The sequence below is a fragment of the Herpailurus yagouaroundi genome, unplaced genomic scaffold (assembly GCF_014898765.1).
Source record: "Herpailurus yagouaroundi ecotype Mexico unplaced genomic scaffold, PumYag 77, whole genome shotgun sequence".
Lineage (NCBI taxonomy): Eukaryota > Metazoa > Chordata > Mammalia > Carnivora > Felidae > Herpailurus > Herpailurus yagouaroundi.
Window position 1 is genome coordinate 97,176,780 of NW_024412388.1, and position 17,825 is coordinate 97,194,604.

The 17,825-nt window shown below is 39.0% G+C and overlaps 1 long non-coding RNA gene across 1 annotated transcript in view; it reads left to right on the forward strand.

The window, feature by feature from the left end:
- Positions 1-1,411: 1,411 nt before the first annotated feature.
- LOC121027707 (uncharacterized) overlaps positions 1,412-17,825 on the forward strand; it is a 37,076-nt gene continuing 20,662 nt past the window's right edge. Inside the window, exons 1-2 of the long non-coding RNA XR_005788877.1 lie at positions 1,412-2,210; positions 15,172-15,253. This is a non-coding gene — a long non-coding RNA (uncharacterized LOC121027707). The remainder of the gene's footprint in view (positions 2,211-15,171; positions 15,254-17,825) is intronic.

Here is a 17,825-nt window from a genome sequence, read left to right on the forward strand (position 1 = left end):
TCTATCTTTTGTACACTGTTTCTTCATAGAAGACACTTTCTCCTACCTGGTAAGTTGTGTACAGGACAACATGGAAATAAAGGAGAGGCAGATAGATCAACAAGGGAGTAACTTTAGTAATTCTATTATATAATTCAAACCTCCTTGTAATGCAGTTTAGCTTCCCCACTGATTGTGAATTAATCAGGTTTCATAATTATATTTATAATCAGGTTCTTTCTACGTAATTATTGTTTGTACTTGAGCAAATTGCTTAGGAAGGCCACCTCCAAATCCAAATTAAATGTTTCATTTCCTATTTCCTTTATGGGGGCACATGATTATTTTGGGAAAAGCATTGGCTTGACAATTAAATTCCATGTCTTGCTGTATCTCCCAGGGAAGACCTAGATCTCTTTTAATTATTTTTTAACATTACATATTCACAAGTCTTACCAACCCATGGATGGGAAGGAAGGGCTCTTAGTGGATCCCTGAAGTATTACAGACCTCAGGCAAACTTGTATGCAGTCTTTGTATTTTAAAAATTCAGGTATTCCGGGAAACCTGGGTGGCTTAGTCAATTGAGCATCAGACTCTTGATTTTGGCTCAGGTCTTGATCCCAGGATCGTGGGAGCAAGCCCCACATCAGGCTCCATGCTGAATGTAGAGCCTGCTTGGGATTCTCTGTCTCCCTCTGCCCCTACCCTGCTCATGTTCTCTCTCCTCTCTCTCTCTCTCTTTAAAATAAAGAATAAATAAAAAGGGAGTAAAATTCATGTATTCTAAATCCCTAATGAGTTATCCACTATTAAGAATGCAAAAGCTTCAGAATTCAGAAATTACCTTAACAATATCAGATAGCCATATAAACATGTTGTGATCTAAATTAAACATTCTCCATGTAGAAAACTTTTCTTCGAGTTAGCAAAGCAAATAAAATTTCTCCTTAATTTTCACCTGAAGAGGGAAAGCTAGGGTGAGTGAAGAACAGGGTGTATTTTAAGCTAGGTATGAAAGGCCTAATAGAAAAATCAAGGATAGATTTTTCTCTTGTATGTTGAAGAGAAATTTAAATTATGTGTTAGTGTTTGGTATGATTTCCTGTCAGTTTGGAAAGTTAACCTTTCCAGGACAATCTCTACTAGAAATTAAGGCGCTTTTTTCCCCCCCTAAAGTTTATTTATTTATTTTGAGAGAGAGAGAGAGAGAGAGAGCATACCCGTGGGAGGGGCAAAGGGTGAGGGAGAGAGAGAATCCCAAGGCGGCTCCTTGCTGTCATTGCAGAGCCTGACATGGGACTCAATCTCACAAATCAGGTGAGATCTTGACCTGAGCCGAAATCGGGAGTTGGACACTTGGGGCTCTGTGCTGACAGTGTGGACCCTGCTTGGGATTCTGTCTCCCTCCTCCTCTCTCTGCCCCTCCCCCACCTCAAAATAAATAAACTTAAAAAAAAAAAAGAGTGGGATGTTTAACTGACTGAGCCACTGAGCCAACCCAAGCTTTCTTTTCAAAAAGATTTTTGCCTACTCCTTTTCAGAGAGATAGCAAGACATGTTTGACTGAAGAACATCTGCCACCTTTTGGTTATCCAGTGTAGTGTAGTACAGTTCCTTTTATCCCACTTCCCTTTCTTTTCATAGACTGGAAGATGATCCAAAAATGAACGTGTTCAGAAATGGAGGTATACATACATGAAAGCTAAGGACAGTCCCGTGTATCTAGGTCTCTAGGCAATCTTTTCCTGGTCTTTTCATCTTGGTATTCTACCCTTATCAGAAAAAAAAGAAAAAGGACTGTGCTGTAGACTCACTATATGAAAGTGCCTCACTTTCCTGAGAATTTTGATTCTTGTATTCAAGATATATGTGGAGTTTGGTTCAGTTAGATTTATGACACCAGAATTGTTGAAAAGCAATAAATTACTACTATAATTTCTGTTTTATTTTAAATAATAATGATCTCTGTTTTTAACTTGTTTGGGAAAGAACAAGCTATGAACTTTTCTCAGCCTTTGATGCAGGACTCCAGCTAAACTAGCAAAAGACACTGCCTCAAAGAAACTAAATATTTTTTTTCTTTAACAATTTAACTTTCTATCTTTTCGCCTTCAAGATGTATCATTATAAACTTCTTACAAACAAGGACTGTTTCTTCTCATGGTATCCTGCAGATTGCCTTATACAGACCTACATATGGCTAATAAAAACTTGAGTATTTTAAAACGGTGAATCTCAATGTAATGATGATGATGGTAAATGGCAACTAACATTTATATAAAAAGTCTGTGCTAGACGCCGTTGTAAACGTTTCACACAGAATTGCTCAATGTAAAACCACTTTTATCCAGTCATCCTTAATTTTTTGGCAAACCTCTTTCAGAATCTGTGTTACAGTGAATTCCACAATTCAGCCTTCATCTCCCCGACAAGAATAGCTAGAATTCCACTCTCATCCTTTATTATTTTGACTCCAGGAAACTGTCACTTTTTCCATCCATGCTTGTCCCTAAGGCTTGACCTGAATACACACAGCAGGTTGCTGCTTTGCTTATCTTAGGACATAAAGAAGTAAACAAAGCCTAAAGTAATTTTGCAGTTGGTGTAAATCCTTGCTCACCTTCACCGAAGTGAGAGATACAATAAACATGTTGATTTGAAGTCTGTCTGCCCTACCTTTTACTATTGTTCAGAAAAATACTAGGACCAGCTTCCTCAGCAAATGTAGGGAGATAACAGATCTTCCTGGATATTATGATGGAGTTATATCCTAATAAATCCATTGTAAATTGAAAATATCCTAAGTTGAAAATGCATTTTTTAATATACCTAACGTACTGAACATCATAGCTTAGCCTAACCTACCTTAAACCTACTCAGAATACTTATGTTAGCCTACAGTTGGGCAACATCATCTAACACAAGACTATTTTATACTAAAGTGTTGCATATCTCATGTAATTTATTGAATACTGAAAGTGAGAAGCAGAACGGATGTGTGGGTACAAAGTGGCTGTAAGCACAGGGTTGTTTACCCTCACGATCACAGGGCTGACAGAGCTGCAGCTCACTGCCCCTGCCCTGCTTCATGGGAGAGGATCATACTGCATGCATATCACTAGCCAGGAAAAAGATCACAATTTGGAAGTACGGTTTCTACTGAATGTATCACTTTCACACCATGGGTAAGGCAAAAAAAATTGTTAAGTCCAATCATCCCAAGTCAGGGACCATTTACATTATGAAACTTCTTTGTAATATATAATGGGTTGTTTCCATTTAGAAATCTAACAAAGTGATAATAGTTTTTCTCCCCATTCGGTCTTGATTTCTGTTTTAAAAAGCCATTCAGTCTCATGCAATTGGGAAATTGCACTGCTTAGCAGTGAGATGAAGGTTGATAAAACTGCCATTAGACAAGCTTGGGACCTGACTCTTTAATAATGGAGTTAGTACACTTTCTTCCAGACCACAAGAGGTGTTTCTGCCAGAGTGGTGGTTCACAGACCTGGGCGGTGGAGGATAATCTGGCTTTGTTTACTGAGGAATTTTTAAGGCACTAGCCTAGAACACACTTACAAAAATGCTGTTCTGCCAACCAAAGCTCCTTTCTTGGTGATATCACAATTCTGCCATTTCTGAAGATTTACAGATATTGACCATTTACAGCCTTAAGACTTTGCTGTGGTTTTGGCACATAACGCCACTGCTATACATTATGGATTACACAAGGCTTTTGTGCAAGTTTTAAGTGCAAGGGCAAGTGTAAGGCACTGATTCATTTTACTTAATTCATCCATTTATTCATTTAGTCTTTCACTCCGTGTTTACTGAGTGCCTACTATGTGTAATAAAATTTTTATTAAATTCTATTTTTGGGGCGCCTGGGTGGCGCAGTCGGTGAAGCGTCCGACTTCAGCCAGGTCACGATCTCGCGGTCCGTGAGTTCGAGCCCCACGTCGAGCTCTGGGCTGATGGCTCAGAGCCCGGAGCCTGTTTCCGATTCTGTGTCTCCCTCTCTCTCTGCCCCTCCCCCGTTCATGCTCTGTCTCTCTCTGTCGCAAAAATAAATAAACGTTGAAAAAAACAAAAAAAACAAAAAAAAATAAATTCTATTTTTAAATTGTTAATTCCTGTACATGGAATAAAAATTTTAAGGTACAAGAAGTATACAGTGAAAAGGAAACCCTGCACCCCTGATACCCAGCCATTCATCTCACCTGGTAGAAAACCAATATTAATACTAACATTTTGGTACTTTGTATCCTCCTGTGTATATTCTATGTATATAAATACACATTTTTTATGTTATGGTGTCATACTGCATATAATATTCTGTCCCTCTTTTTTTTTTTTAAGTTTATTTTGAGAGAGAAAGAGAGAAAACCAGCAGGGGAGGTGCAGAGAGAGAGGGGACAGAGGATCTGAAGCAGGCTCTGTGCTGAAAGCAATTAGCCCTGTGCGGGGCTTGAACTCACAAACCATGAGATCATGACCTGAGCCAAAGTCAGACATTTAACCAACTGAGCCACCCAGGCACCCCAAGTTTCTCTCTGTTTTTCACTTAACTGGTTCTAAGATTTATTGCTCTTTTGGTACATTGGATTAATTTCAACATCACAACCAACACATTTCAATATTAAAGTGTTAGTTAAATGAAAAAACAGGATGTCCCAGAAAAGACCTTGAAGTGATTTCCTTAATGTCAGTAAGGACAGTGTTTGTTACAGAATCAAAAAGTAACACAAACTTTTGTCTTTTCTAAAAAACAAATTCTAAAAATAGTTATACGCATGAAACAACCCAAAACACAAGAGAAATTAAAAGATATATTCCAAAAAAGAATAGACACAGGCTCAGAGAAAGGTAAAGGGACAGTAAGTTATGTGAAGATGTGCTTTGTTATTCCGTACGTGGCCAGTGAGTTACAACTTGTTCTTTTGAATGATCAACAATGAACAATAACCTGCTGAGCCAGTAAGTCAGAGCCCAGCAAGGGGGTTCTGTGGGTTTCCAGTGCTTCTAGCTTAATATCCTAAAGGCTCTAAAGAGCACCACATTTGTTAGGCCACAGAAGACTTATTTATTTATTATTATTATTATTTTTATTTTTATTTTTTTAAGTTCTGGTGAAGGTAGCCACTTCAAGGTGTTTGCCTATTTATTTACCTAGCTAGTCCACACACACAATGTGCTGAATCAAATTGTAGGTACATACCTGAACGTAAATCTTTTGCTGCCATAATTTTGATACATACACTATAATAAGTTGTACATTTAAAATTGAATACCCACAATGTGCTAATGTCCTGCCAATTTATCTAGTATTGGCCTACCAATGTTTAAGATTTATTAATGTTTCAATGCGCAAAATTAATGAAGTTCTTAGTATTTTAATTCAAGATACTTCATTTTTAAAATGTTGCTGGGAATGGTGCTCCAGAAAAGAGTCCTCAAATGATTTATTGGTAAGTTTGTGATTTACATTGCAAAACAAAACAGGGACGCCTGGGTGGCTCAGTTGGTTAAGCCCCCAACTTCAGCTTAGGTCATGATTTCATGGTCTGTGAGTTCGAGCCCCACATCAGGCTCTGTGCTGACAGCTCAGAGCCTGGAGACTGCCTTGGATTCTGTGTCTCCCTCTCTGACCCTCTCCCACTCATGCTCGCTTGCTCTCTCTCTCGCTCTCTCTCTCTCTCTCAAAAATGAATAAATGTTAAAATTAAAAAATAAATAAAATGCAAAACAAAATCATAAAATGGTTCATGGATAGTCCAGAGGAAAACTAAAAAAAAAAAAGGGGGGGGACATTAGTTGAAGTTTGGTCTGGGACCATAATTATGATGATTATGATCTCCAAAAACAACTTTGAATCTCCCTGAATCTGCAGGGCACCTTATAAAATTTATCCCATCAAAAATAATGAGGCATTTTGAGGTGTCTCAAAAAGGAAAGTGGTGAGCAAGTGGAGAAATGAACAAAGTAATGGAGTAGACACTTAACCAAAAAAAGAAGTACAAATGACCAAAACCAAATAGAAAAATATTCAGTAATAATCAGATATGTATATATCTGATTGACAAGGGCTCCTCTAAATTACAAAGTCTAGAACCTCAAGGTTTTTTTCACATGGCATATTAGCAAGGATTTCTTTAAATTATAAAACCTGTTTCATGGGGCAGCTGAGTGGCTGAGTCAGTTGAGCGTCTGGCTCTTGATTTTGACTCAGGTCATACCAGAGTTGTGGGATCAAGCCCCACATCTGACTCTGCATTGAGCGTGGAGTCTGCCTAGGATTCTCTCCCTCTACCCCTCTCCCTCGCTCTCCCTCTAGCTCTAAAATAAAAATAAAACTGGGGCGCCTGGGTGGCGCAGTCGGTTACGCGTCCGACTTCAGCCAGGACACGATCTCGCGGTCCGTGAGTTCGAGCCCCACGTCGGGCTCTGGGCTGACGGCTCAGAGCCTGGAGCCTGTTTCCGATTCTGTGTCTCCCTCTCTCTCTACCCCTCGCCCGTTCATGCTCTGTCTCTCCCGGCCCCCCCCCCAAAAAAAAAAAAAGTTAAAAAAAAATAAAATAAAAACAAATACAGAAAAGAAATATAAATAAAAACTATAAAACCTGTTTTATAACCCCCAGGGTGTCTGGAAACCAGCACTCAAAAATTGTTAGTGGGAGTAACTCTAGTTATGAAATTTATTCTTAAGAACTAATCATTTATTCTTGTACAAATTTGTTCACTACAGTGTTATTTATAACACAGATTATAAATAACCTAGATGTCTAACAATAATAGATGAGTTAAATTGTAGTATTTAATAGTGGATTACAAATACAGCATGAGAGGGGCGCCCAGGTGACTTAGTTAAGCATCCGACTCTTGATCTCAGATCAGGTCATGATTTAACAGTTTGTAAGTTCAAGCCCTGTGTCAGGTTCTTCACTAACAGCATGAAACCTGCTTGGAATACTCTCTCTTCCCCTCTCTCTGCCCCTCCCCTGCTCACACATGTGCGCATGCTCTCTCTCTCTTAAAGCAACAACAACAAAATGTAGGTTTCAAATAAGTACAAAGTGATCACAATTTTATTTTTTAAACAAATACGCATAAAAAACTAAAGTAATATTAGAAGATTATAACTCAGTGAGATTATAGAGTGGTATTTTCTTTTTTATTTGGATATATTTTATAATTTCAAGTAGTGCCATGATTACCTGGGGTAAAAAAAAAAAAAAAGGCATACATTCTATATAGAGAAAGCTATTTTATTCTAAGCATCTGTGGTGATTAAAAAATAAGTTGGAAAAAATTGAGGATTCCACAAACGACAAGAATGACAAAGGGGAGAGTTTGCTTGTCAGATGAAATCACAGAAAATTCAAACTGGAGGACAGGTTAGAAATAACCCAACTCCCTCTATTTTACGGATGAAAAAATTAAGTCCAAACTTAACCAAGGCCACAGAGTGTTTAGAATTCAAACAATACTTGGATTGATCTTTATCTCATCTTTCTTCCTTTCTACTTATGTGTTATAATGCCATAGTTGGCAACTATGTTTTTTAAGTCTGAAAAATGGAAATGGAAAAAGTTTAGGATAAAGAGGAAAAGGTTTAAGATACAGGATATCTCAAATAAACGTAGTAACATAACTGTTCTTCCTATTTTTGAATCTGCATTTGTCAAGAAAAAAAAATACATATATACTTTGTACTTATCTTCAGGATAGCCCATTGGAAATAAAACCTTGAAATACAACTTCAGGATGGTGAGTTAAATATCCCTTTTTCTTATACTCTCTCTTTTCCCGCAGCCAGTGCTATTAGCCTTCCCCAAGGCCACAGACTGATTACAAGAAGTAAAAATGAAAATCAACTATTTCCATGGGCCCTACTAAAATCTGAGTTATTGATGGATGATGTTGAAATGTTTATGAGATTTTAATCAACAATGTGGTTGTCAAAGAATGTAATACATATTAAAAAAGTAGCATTGTATACATATCTGTTCATACATATACACATTCACCCAATATTTACTGAGCACCTACCATGAGACAGACACTGCTATACTTTGATATAAAGTGGTAATTGCAACAGACCCAAAACCTGACCTTGGAGTTTACAGTCTAGTGTATAAATAGCTTCCACTAAATTGCATATTAAAAGGCAGGAATCATGTCTTATTCAGTACAATGAATATAGTAGATTTTCTTTGAATATCTGTAGACTAAATGAATGAATTTACCAGGAGTTACTTTGCCCTAAACTGAGAAGTTGTTATTACTACTTCAGACATGGACTTGTGGCAGTTGACGAATAATGTGGACTAAGAAACCGTGATAAAACCTCACTACTAACTTTAGCATACTTCTTCCAAAGCCAACCCGTCTTTCAAATCATCTAAAATTGGGTCTAATGTCTGGTTATGAAAAGATTTCTGACAAAAAAAACACAACCCTATATAAATGTGGCCACCCAGTGATAAAACAAGCAGCCTTGATGCTCAGAGATTGTAGTCATTTGGATTAGAACAAATTATTGTTATTATTGTAATTTTGCTCTTTAAAAAGAAAACTCTCTGACATTTATTTTACAGTGGTTTTTTTTTTTAAGATTGTTTTTTAAATGTTTTATTTATTTTTGAGATAGAAAGAAACAGAGCATGAGCAGGGGAAGGGCAGAGAGAAAGGGAGACACAGAATCTGAAGCAGGCTCCAGGCTCTGAGCTGTCAGCACAGAGCCCAACGCGGGGCTCGAACTCACGGACTGTGAGATCATGACCTGAGCTGAAGTCGGACGCTTAACCGACTGAGCCACCCAGGCGCCCCATTTACCGTGGTTTTTATAGTTGCATGACATATTTGGAAAAATAATATGAGATTGTATGACCCAGCATTTTTAGAACAAGTAACAGATTTCAACCACCAAAACTTAACAGAAATCTCTAAAGTAATACATTTTCAAATGATCAGAACATCATGAACACTTTTAAGTTTTGGTGTGCAAACATACCATTTACTGACATCTCAGTCACTTCAGGTTCTGTGCTCTTGAATCAAAGAAGCAAAGGCCTATAAGGGCTTTCCTGTTACCTCCACTGAAAATAATAGATTTTTCTACTTTAATTTACCTGGGGAGGTAAACACAATACAAAAAGGCAAAGACTTAGCTTTCCTTAGGTCTAGTCTACCTAACAGATAAAGTGGCACTTACCTGGGACCTCCAAGAGTTTGCCTCTACTGTGTCCTCCAAGGGAAAGAGAATGGATTGTCCTCCAGGCTGATATAAACGGGGGAAGACAGCAGCTGTATGTGACCTTGTGTTCTGATATGGTTCTGGCATCTGGACAGAATCTTTTTGGTGGCCTGTGCTTTGTCACTTTCTAGCAAGTACAGAGGCTGGGCGTGTCGGCCTGCCTCAACCAAGACTCCAGACCTCCTTAAGGGTAGGAGAAAGGGACCCCAATATTCTCAGCATTTGGTTATCACTCTTAGATGAGCTTTTTAGTCCAGTTAATGAGCAGGCACCATGCCAGGAAGAGATACATGAGCTTGGACCTCGAAGGGTATGTACTCTGAAGCTGAAATCATAAACCAGAACATCTGATGTGTGTCTCATACACAATGAGGGAGGGAGTGCTGTTGATGGAAATGTCACACGCAGCTGCTTTTAGCGCTTGGCTCTCACCAATGAAGCTTCCCCCTCTGCCACCACACCCCTCCCTTCCTGCATGAAAGCCTTTAGGGCTCTTTAGTTCTCATCCTGCACGCTGTGAAACAGGCTGAAAATTTATATCTGTTACATCAGTCTGGTTCATGGCTGACTGATGCACCTGATGGGCTATAGGAGTGACTGGCTTAGCTACGTTTGAGTCAGGAAAGAGCCTACCTTCTACAATTGTGTGCCCTGCTCTGTAAAGTAACGAATATGGCTTATGGTCCTAATTAAGCTACTTATTAAACAGCATCCTTTGAACAAGTCATTTCTGCCATCTCTCCAGCTATATGATTGAGCACGTAATCCTGTTGAGATTTCACAGTGGGGTTGAGAAGACAAGCTATTCCCTCCATCTGGAATTCTCTTTCCCTGACTTTTCATGCCAAATCCTCCCTATCTTCTGGATTTAAACTGAAACAGCTGTTCTTGAGATCTTCCCTGACTGATTCTACTTTCTTATTGCTGAAGACCAATAGTTTCCCAGTTCACTCAATAACACCTGTTACTTCCCCTTTTGCAACCTATGTCATGCTTATTCTAATAGTTGTTCAGTGTCTCTCTTCTCTATTAGATCATAAGTTCCATTGGGGTAGGACTCATATCTGTCTTTTGCACTGGAATCTCCTGTACCAAGCATTCTGCATGCACGTATTTGGTGCTTAATAAACATTAGTTGAATAAATGATGAATTACATCTTTTTCTAAAATGTTTCTTTTTGAGAGAGCATGAATCCCGATTATTTTTGAGAGAGAGAATCCCAAGCAGGCTCCTTGCTGTCAGTGCAAAGCCTGACGTGGGGCTTGAACCTACAAACCATGAGATCATGACCTGAACTAAAGTCAGACACGCAGCCGACTGAACCACCCAGGTGCTCTGAATAAATGATGAATTACATCTTATAATCGTTTTGAGATTCCTTTGTGAAAACCAAATATTGAACCTTCTGTGCCTTCCTAATCATGTGGGTAATGTTAAGAACAGGTGTTGAATTAGAGCCAAAAGGACAGCTACTTATTGTGCCTTCCCCATGCCTGACTGCTGCTTGCCTTCTCGTATCACCACAATCTAAATTCTTATCCTGGCAAATTGTTCCCAACTCCCTAAGCAATCATTTTTGGGAAGATTGCAGTCTGTGTTCATTTGTTAAATGAAACCAACAACCCAAACTGGCTTTTAGAGTTGAGTATTGTATTTCCTCATATTTATGTCAATTTAAAGAATCATTAAGCTCCCATAGAAAAGATTTCATGTAATTTGTAATTACATTTAAGAATGAGTGTGCCAACTTCAAATAACTTCTTATCAAACTGGCTTCTTCTTTTTAACACTAGATGTTTCTGAAATATTAACCTGAACTTGCATATCTAATTCTACCTGGAAACTGCAGATTCGTAGTTAAAATGAGGAAAAGCAGCTTCAGATGCCATTTATTAATTCATTCATTTATTCATTTAATAATTGCTAGTGAACACTGTAGGCCAGACACAATTCTAGATATTTGGGAATACCAGTAAATAAAAGATTCCTGCCCTCAAGAAATAGGACTACTGTGGTATAGATAGTACTCACCAAATATTCTATTGCTGCTTTGCTTTTCTCAGCTCGCTTCAGGTAGGTTAGGGTCCTGTGATCACTTCTGCCTAATGGCCTGTGAAAGAAGTGATTTGTATCCCTTTTGGGCGTCACTTTCAGACCAGACAAGTTATAAGCCCATGTGCCTTTCCTAACCCTTTTTACCCCGTCACAGCAATCTTGGAGGTTACACGTTCCACTTGGTGCAGCTAGAAGATGGTAGAATGTGAGTCATGTTGGCTACTGCGTAAAGGTGTGGAATAGAGTGACACACAGCTTTCACTGCCTGCCAACTTGTGCTACATCTGTGACCTGCACGAGACAAAGTTTTGTTGGTTAAGCCACAGAAGATTCAGCATTAGCTGAATTAAGTTTTGTTGGTTAAGCCAGCACTAGCTATCCTGAGTAATGCAACATGTATTATTTATTTAACAACTTTTATGTGCTAGGCAGAGTAGTAGGCTGTTTGTAATAGTGATTTATTATTGTTAAAACTCTGACAATTCACTTTCCTTGCCAAAAGGGAGGCACATTCAATGTTTTTCCTGAATTACTATGTTCATTTTCATCAGAGCTGCCTTTTTATATATATATATATATATATATATATAGTAGTAAGATTGATATCAGCCTTGTAATTTTAGAGGGAAAAAAGGATTTTAGGCTTATTCTAGAGGACTAAATAAGGATGAGTCCTTATCCTGGCTGTTTGAATAGGTTATTTAATCTGCCTTATTTTTCCATGGATAGAATTGGGGCTAATAGTTTGCTGCTAATATTACAAGGTTATTATGATGACCAAAATGAGTTAATATATAAACCATGAAACACACAAATGTAATATGACTATTCTCATTGAATCTGAGACACCACAGATTGTAGAGCACACCATTATTTTATAGTCCACTAAGAAACTAATGATACAAGTTAATCTGTTACACAATACTTTCTTATCACTCAGTCCTTATTAAAGGGCTTATTTAGGTGTATGTAAAATTGATTTTTGTTATATTTAAAAGCTGTGCATTAAACGGAACAATTCAGTTAAGGTAACCCAAAATGTCTTTATATCTAACGAATAACTTTTCAACTCTGAATAATTGATATACTGAATTTTTCTTTTTTTAAAATGTTTTATTTATTTTTGAGAGAGAGAGAGACAGCATGAGCAGGGGAAGGGCAGAGAGAGACACACACACACAGCCTGAAGCAGGTTCCAGGCTCCAGTTGTCAGCGCAGAGCCCAACACAGGGCCCGAACCCATGAACACACAACCTGAGCCAAAGTCAGACACTTAACTGACTGAGCCACCCAGGTGCCCCAATATACTGTATTTTCAATACAGTGCTACCTTCTGTGCCATCAAAAGCAGTGGCAATGCAGCAGTCCTTAAACAGGGCTCCATTTGGGGGTAGGATTTTCTTCCAACCTTCTGGCATCAATTCCGCAAATTTTGATGTTGATGCGCTCTTGTGCCTGATAAGCTATATACAAAAAGGTGTCAGTGGAAGTTTTTCAGACAACAACTAGGATCATATTTCTTGTGCAAATGTTGCTTAAGTGGTTGGCTGACTGAAATGTCCCTGGGTTTTAGTTGTCCAATCATTCAACCAGGAGTAACAACTAAATTTGCAGATAAGCAGACAATAGCAGTGATATCGAAAGTGCATAGTGGTGGAAACAGCTGAAAAACATGAATTGTCTCAATTTCAGAGATGTTAAAAGGTGACAGTATATGTATCTTGGAATAGGTAAAATAAAGTATTGGGTTTTTTGTTGTGTTTTACAAATAAAGGTGTATAATAATAAGGCCTCAGAAAGAGCACTGGGGGTTATATGTATGTGATGAATTGCTAAATTCTACTCCTGAAACCATTATTACACTGTTATCTAACTTGGATTTAAATAAAATTAAGATATTAAAAAAAAACAATAATAAGTCCCCAGGAAGCTCAGCTATGCGGGAGCTTCAAGATCATTCTTTGATTCCATCTCATTGTAGCACTCTGATCCAGGCCTACACAATCTCCAGTCTAACACAGCACAGTAAGAAGAGTCTTGGGTGCCGGGCAGAGAACTGGCTTTGGGGTCTGAGTCTGACTCTCAACCCTGCCATTTTTCAGAAGTACTGTTTTTGGGGTCAAGTTACTTCTCTGAGGGAAATTACTAAGGTTTGGGGTGGGGGGCTAATATGTACGAAAGCATGCTGTAAACAGTAAAATCCACATGCAAAGGGAAGAGAACTAACATTTTCATTGAGTGCCAGGAACTGTGCTGGGTACTTTGCATTATCTCATTTGTTCTGAGACATATAGTGTCTTGATGGTCACCTTGACATCTGATACATTTCATGCTATGTTAATTTTTTTCCAAAATACCCCTTTCATTGTCTCACACTTTTTTAAAAATTAATTAATGAATTAATTTATTTATTTTTAAATTTACATCCAAGTTAGCATATAGTGCAATAATGATTTCAGGAGTAGAACCCAGTGATTCATCCCGTATGTATAACACCCAGTGCTCATCCCAACAAGTGTCTTCCTCAATGCCCCTTACTATTTAACCCATCCCCTCACCCACAATCCCTCCAGCAACCCTCAGTTTGTTCTGTATATTTAAGAGTCTCTTGTGTTTTGTCCTCCTCCCTGTTTTTATATTATTTTTGCTTCCCTTCCCTTGTGTTCATCTGTTTTGTATCTTAAATTCCACATAAGAGTGAAGTCATGATATTTTTCTTTCCCTGACTAATTTCACTTAGCATAACACCCTCTAGTTCCATCCACGTTGTTGCAAATGGCAAGATTTCATTCTTTTTGACTGCCGGGTAATACTCCGTTGTGTTTGTGTGTGTGTCTGTGTGTCTCTGTGTGTGTGTGTGTGTGTGTGTGTGTGTGTGTACACCACATCTTCTTTAACCGTTCATCTGTTGATGGCCATTTGGACTCTTTCCATACTTTGGCTATTGTCGATAGTGCTGCTATAAACTTTGGGATGCACGTGCCCCTTCAAAACAGCACACCTGTATCCTTTAGATAAATACCTAGTACTGCAATTGCTGGGTCGTAGGGTAGTTCTATTTTTAACTTTTTGAGGAATCTCCAGACTGTTTTCCAGAGTGGCTGCACCAGTTTGCATTCCCACCAGCAGTGCAGAAAAGATCCTCTCTCTCTACATTGTCTCACACTTTAAAGCACAAATCGTCTAAGGCAATTCTTTGGATCCTAAAACAAGCGGATAACCATGATCCCATCACAGAACTGCAGCCTCTCACTTGTTTTTGCTTTGTAGCCCAGAAACATTTGAAATAAGAGAACCTTGGGCGACCAGTGTACCACCTTCTCTGTGACTCTGGCACCAAAACTAGCCCCTGGGGACCATGCAGAAAGTTTTTAATCTATGGTAAAATGTCCTAAATGAATGTGAGATCCAGGGTGTGGATCTAAAAGGGCATTAAGCAATTTACACAGATTCAGGCACACAGAAAGTTGATATCCAAAAAACCTGACCATAGAAACCAGAGGCCTCAATGGGGGCTGCAATTCTATTTTGGGAAGGAGAAGTTACCAGCAGGAGAAGTACTGGGGAATAGAAATATAAGGCAGGAACCGCCCCAAAGCCCCAAAGTCTTTGAGATTGACTCTTTGAACTAATGACCCATTCTCCTCATGTCCTTCTACCAGGAAGAATTGGGGTCCTTGGGTTGGAGTAAAGCTTAATCTATAAGTTAGGGTTACAGATTCAAGCTCAAAGGCTAGAGAGATAGGAGTTTAAGAACTAAGCATGCTATTACATCAGCTATATATGAAATGGTGTCTTGAAATACTAATAGGTGGGGATAAGGTGGATGGGGGGGGAGTTAAAGCAATAAAATGTCTTATGTTTCAAATGTCCACAGGATAGAGAACTTTGTGAAGGCTCAAAAGAACAAAGACCTACAAAAATTAGGGGACTCCCAAGATCCATCTCCAAGAGCAATGGTATAATGTTTAATTTGTAACTCAATGTAACACTCATTGCCTTGTTCTCTAACTAGTTTGTGTATGTACACATTGAATTCCCACTAAGATTTTTCTTCAAAGTTTATTTATTTTGAGAGAGACAGAGACAGCCCAAGTCGGGGAGGGGGAGAGACAGAGAGAGACAGAGAATCCCAAGCAGGCTCACAGAGCCCAGTGTGTGGCTCAAACTCATGAAACTGTGAGATTATGACCTGAGCCAAAACGAAGAGTCGGACGCTTAACCAACTGAGCCACTGAGATGCCTCTGAATTCCCATTGAGATTTTAAGCTTGAGGTCAATAGTAACAATGAAAAAAAATATTCTGCATGTATGGCATAATGCTGTGTAGTGCTAAGAAAACTTATTAATGTCACTCCTTTCTATTTGAATCTAGCAGAGATTATATCTTGCTACAATGATTACTGTAAAGGTGAAAACCCAGATTCCTTTTTGCCATTCAGCACATGTTTTTCCACGAACCCAGCCACTCCAGAAAATCTATCTTATTTGCAGAACTATTGCAAAATCCGACACTCCTCTTCACTTCACTGGAATGCCCTTGTAATTGCCAAATGTTGCCTTGCCTCATGGAAATTCTTGGCCAGAAACCTATGGATTGCCAGCCCTTGCAGCTGTTGACCCTAATTCTCCTATAACATCAAATCAACATTTTTTAATGACCTACTGAGAACAGGCACTGGCTAGTTGTCATTGAAGGTATAGAGATATGATCACTGCCCTCAAGTAGTTTATGGTGTATATGAAAACAAACATATGAATATTTAAATACCAGGTAAAGACTTACTTAACAGTCATCAGTCGTAAAAGGGTTAGCAAAGGCAATGGTGCAAAAAAAAAAAAAAATGACTAAGAATTCACAGGAAGATGAGGCATCATTTCTACCCCCTTCTATCTAGAAAGCCAAGAGCCCAGTGTAGGAGCCTCTCATGTCCTTTCTTTTGTGTCACTATTTTGAAGTATACTAATGGAAAAAATATGGTGTCCTTTTCCCCTATAAATCTTTTGTGTATTGTGGGTCACCTCCTGGGTCTTAGGTTCTTACCTCTTGACCTGAGGTCACTCAGTGGCACCCATTGAGATTCCTGCCTTGGGAAAAGTTCACCTCCTCTCTACTACTAATTCTATACTCTATATATTAGAGTATATATATTTTTTTCTAAGCAAATTCTTCACCCAACTTGGGGCTTGAACTCACAACCCTGAGGTCAAGAGTCACATGCTGTACTGACTGAGCCAACCAGTTGCCCGTACTCTCATTGGCTTGTTTTTAAGTTTTGTAGACCTGGGGATGTTGGACTGGTAGCAGGCCACAAAGACCTATTTATTCCTGTTGCCACAAGACTGACTCTCTTCTAGGATGGTGGGCCAGAATATATAGGATTTCTACTCATCCTCATCCTTCTGCCTAGAATATGATCTTCCTGGAACAATCTTTTCTTCTCAGATGAAGAGACTTTATCAAAAGTAGTGTAATAGCCCCTTTCCCTATTCCTTCATCTCATTTTCCCTGTTCCCTCCCTACCCTCTCTTCTTTGGCGACTTCATCTGTTTCTCTACGCGAATGAATGTTATCCCATTCCAAGTCTTCAATCAATGTGTTCTAAAAGGAGAGAAAGCCTAAGAGTATGAGTCAACTTTATTCCTGGTACGGAACGATGTTTGTTCTCTTATTAGTTGCCCTGAGGAACAGGGAAAGGAAGTGCAACTTCTATTTTTCTTGCTATGAAAAGGAAGTAAATGGCAGTCAACCTACTTCATTAACTTAAAAGATTCATTTATTTATTTTTTTAAGTTTACCTATTTTGAGGAGAGAGACAAAGCACATGAGTGGGAAGGGGCAGAAGGAGAGGGAGAGAGAGAAATCCAAGCAGGCTCCACACTGCCAGCGCAGAGCCCGATGCAGGGCTCAAACCCACAAACTGTGAGATTATGACCTGAGCCTGAGTCAAAAGTGGGATGCTTAACTGACTGAGCCACCCAGGCTCCCCTAAAAGAGATCCATTTATTTTTTATTTTATTCTAATTTTTTTTAACATTTATTCATTTTTGAGAGACAGAGTGTGAGGGGGGAGGGGCAGAGAGGGTGAGACAGACAGACAGACAGAATCTGAAGCAGGCTCCAGGCTCTGAGCTATCAGCACAGAGCCCGATGTGGGGCTCGGACCCATGAATTGTGAGACCATGACCTAAGCCAAAGTGGGATGCTTAACCAACTGAGCCACCCAGGTACCCCTAAAAGAGATCCATTTAAAGGAAAGTGTTACACTGAGCTACTGTTACATGCACATAGAGCATTACAAAATATTTACTTTATGGTGCATAACATGTTGGCATTAGCATTGACCTTGGCTTGGCATTGGCTTCTGAGGCAAAAACAATCAGACTACCCCAGCTGATCAACAGGCCTAGGCTTAGTGGCCTCGCAGACTCACCTTTAACTTTTCCAGGTTATAACTGTGACCTATCCTTACATGCTTACCTTGTATGACAGTGATTTCTGTGTGCATCTATGTCTCCATTACAATGTAG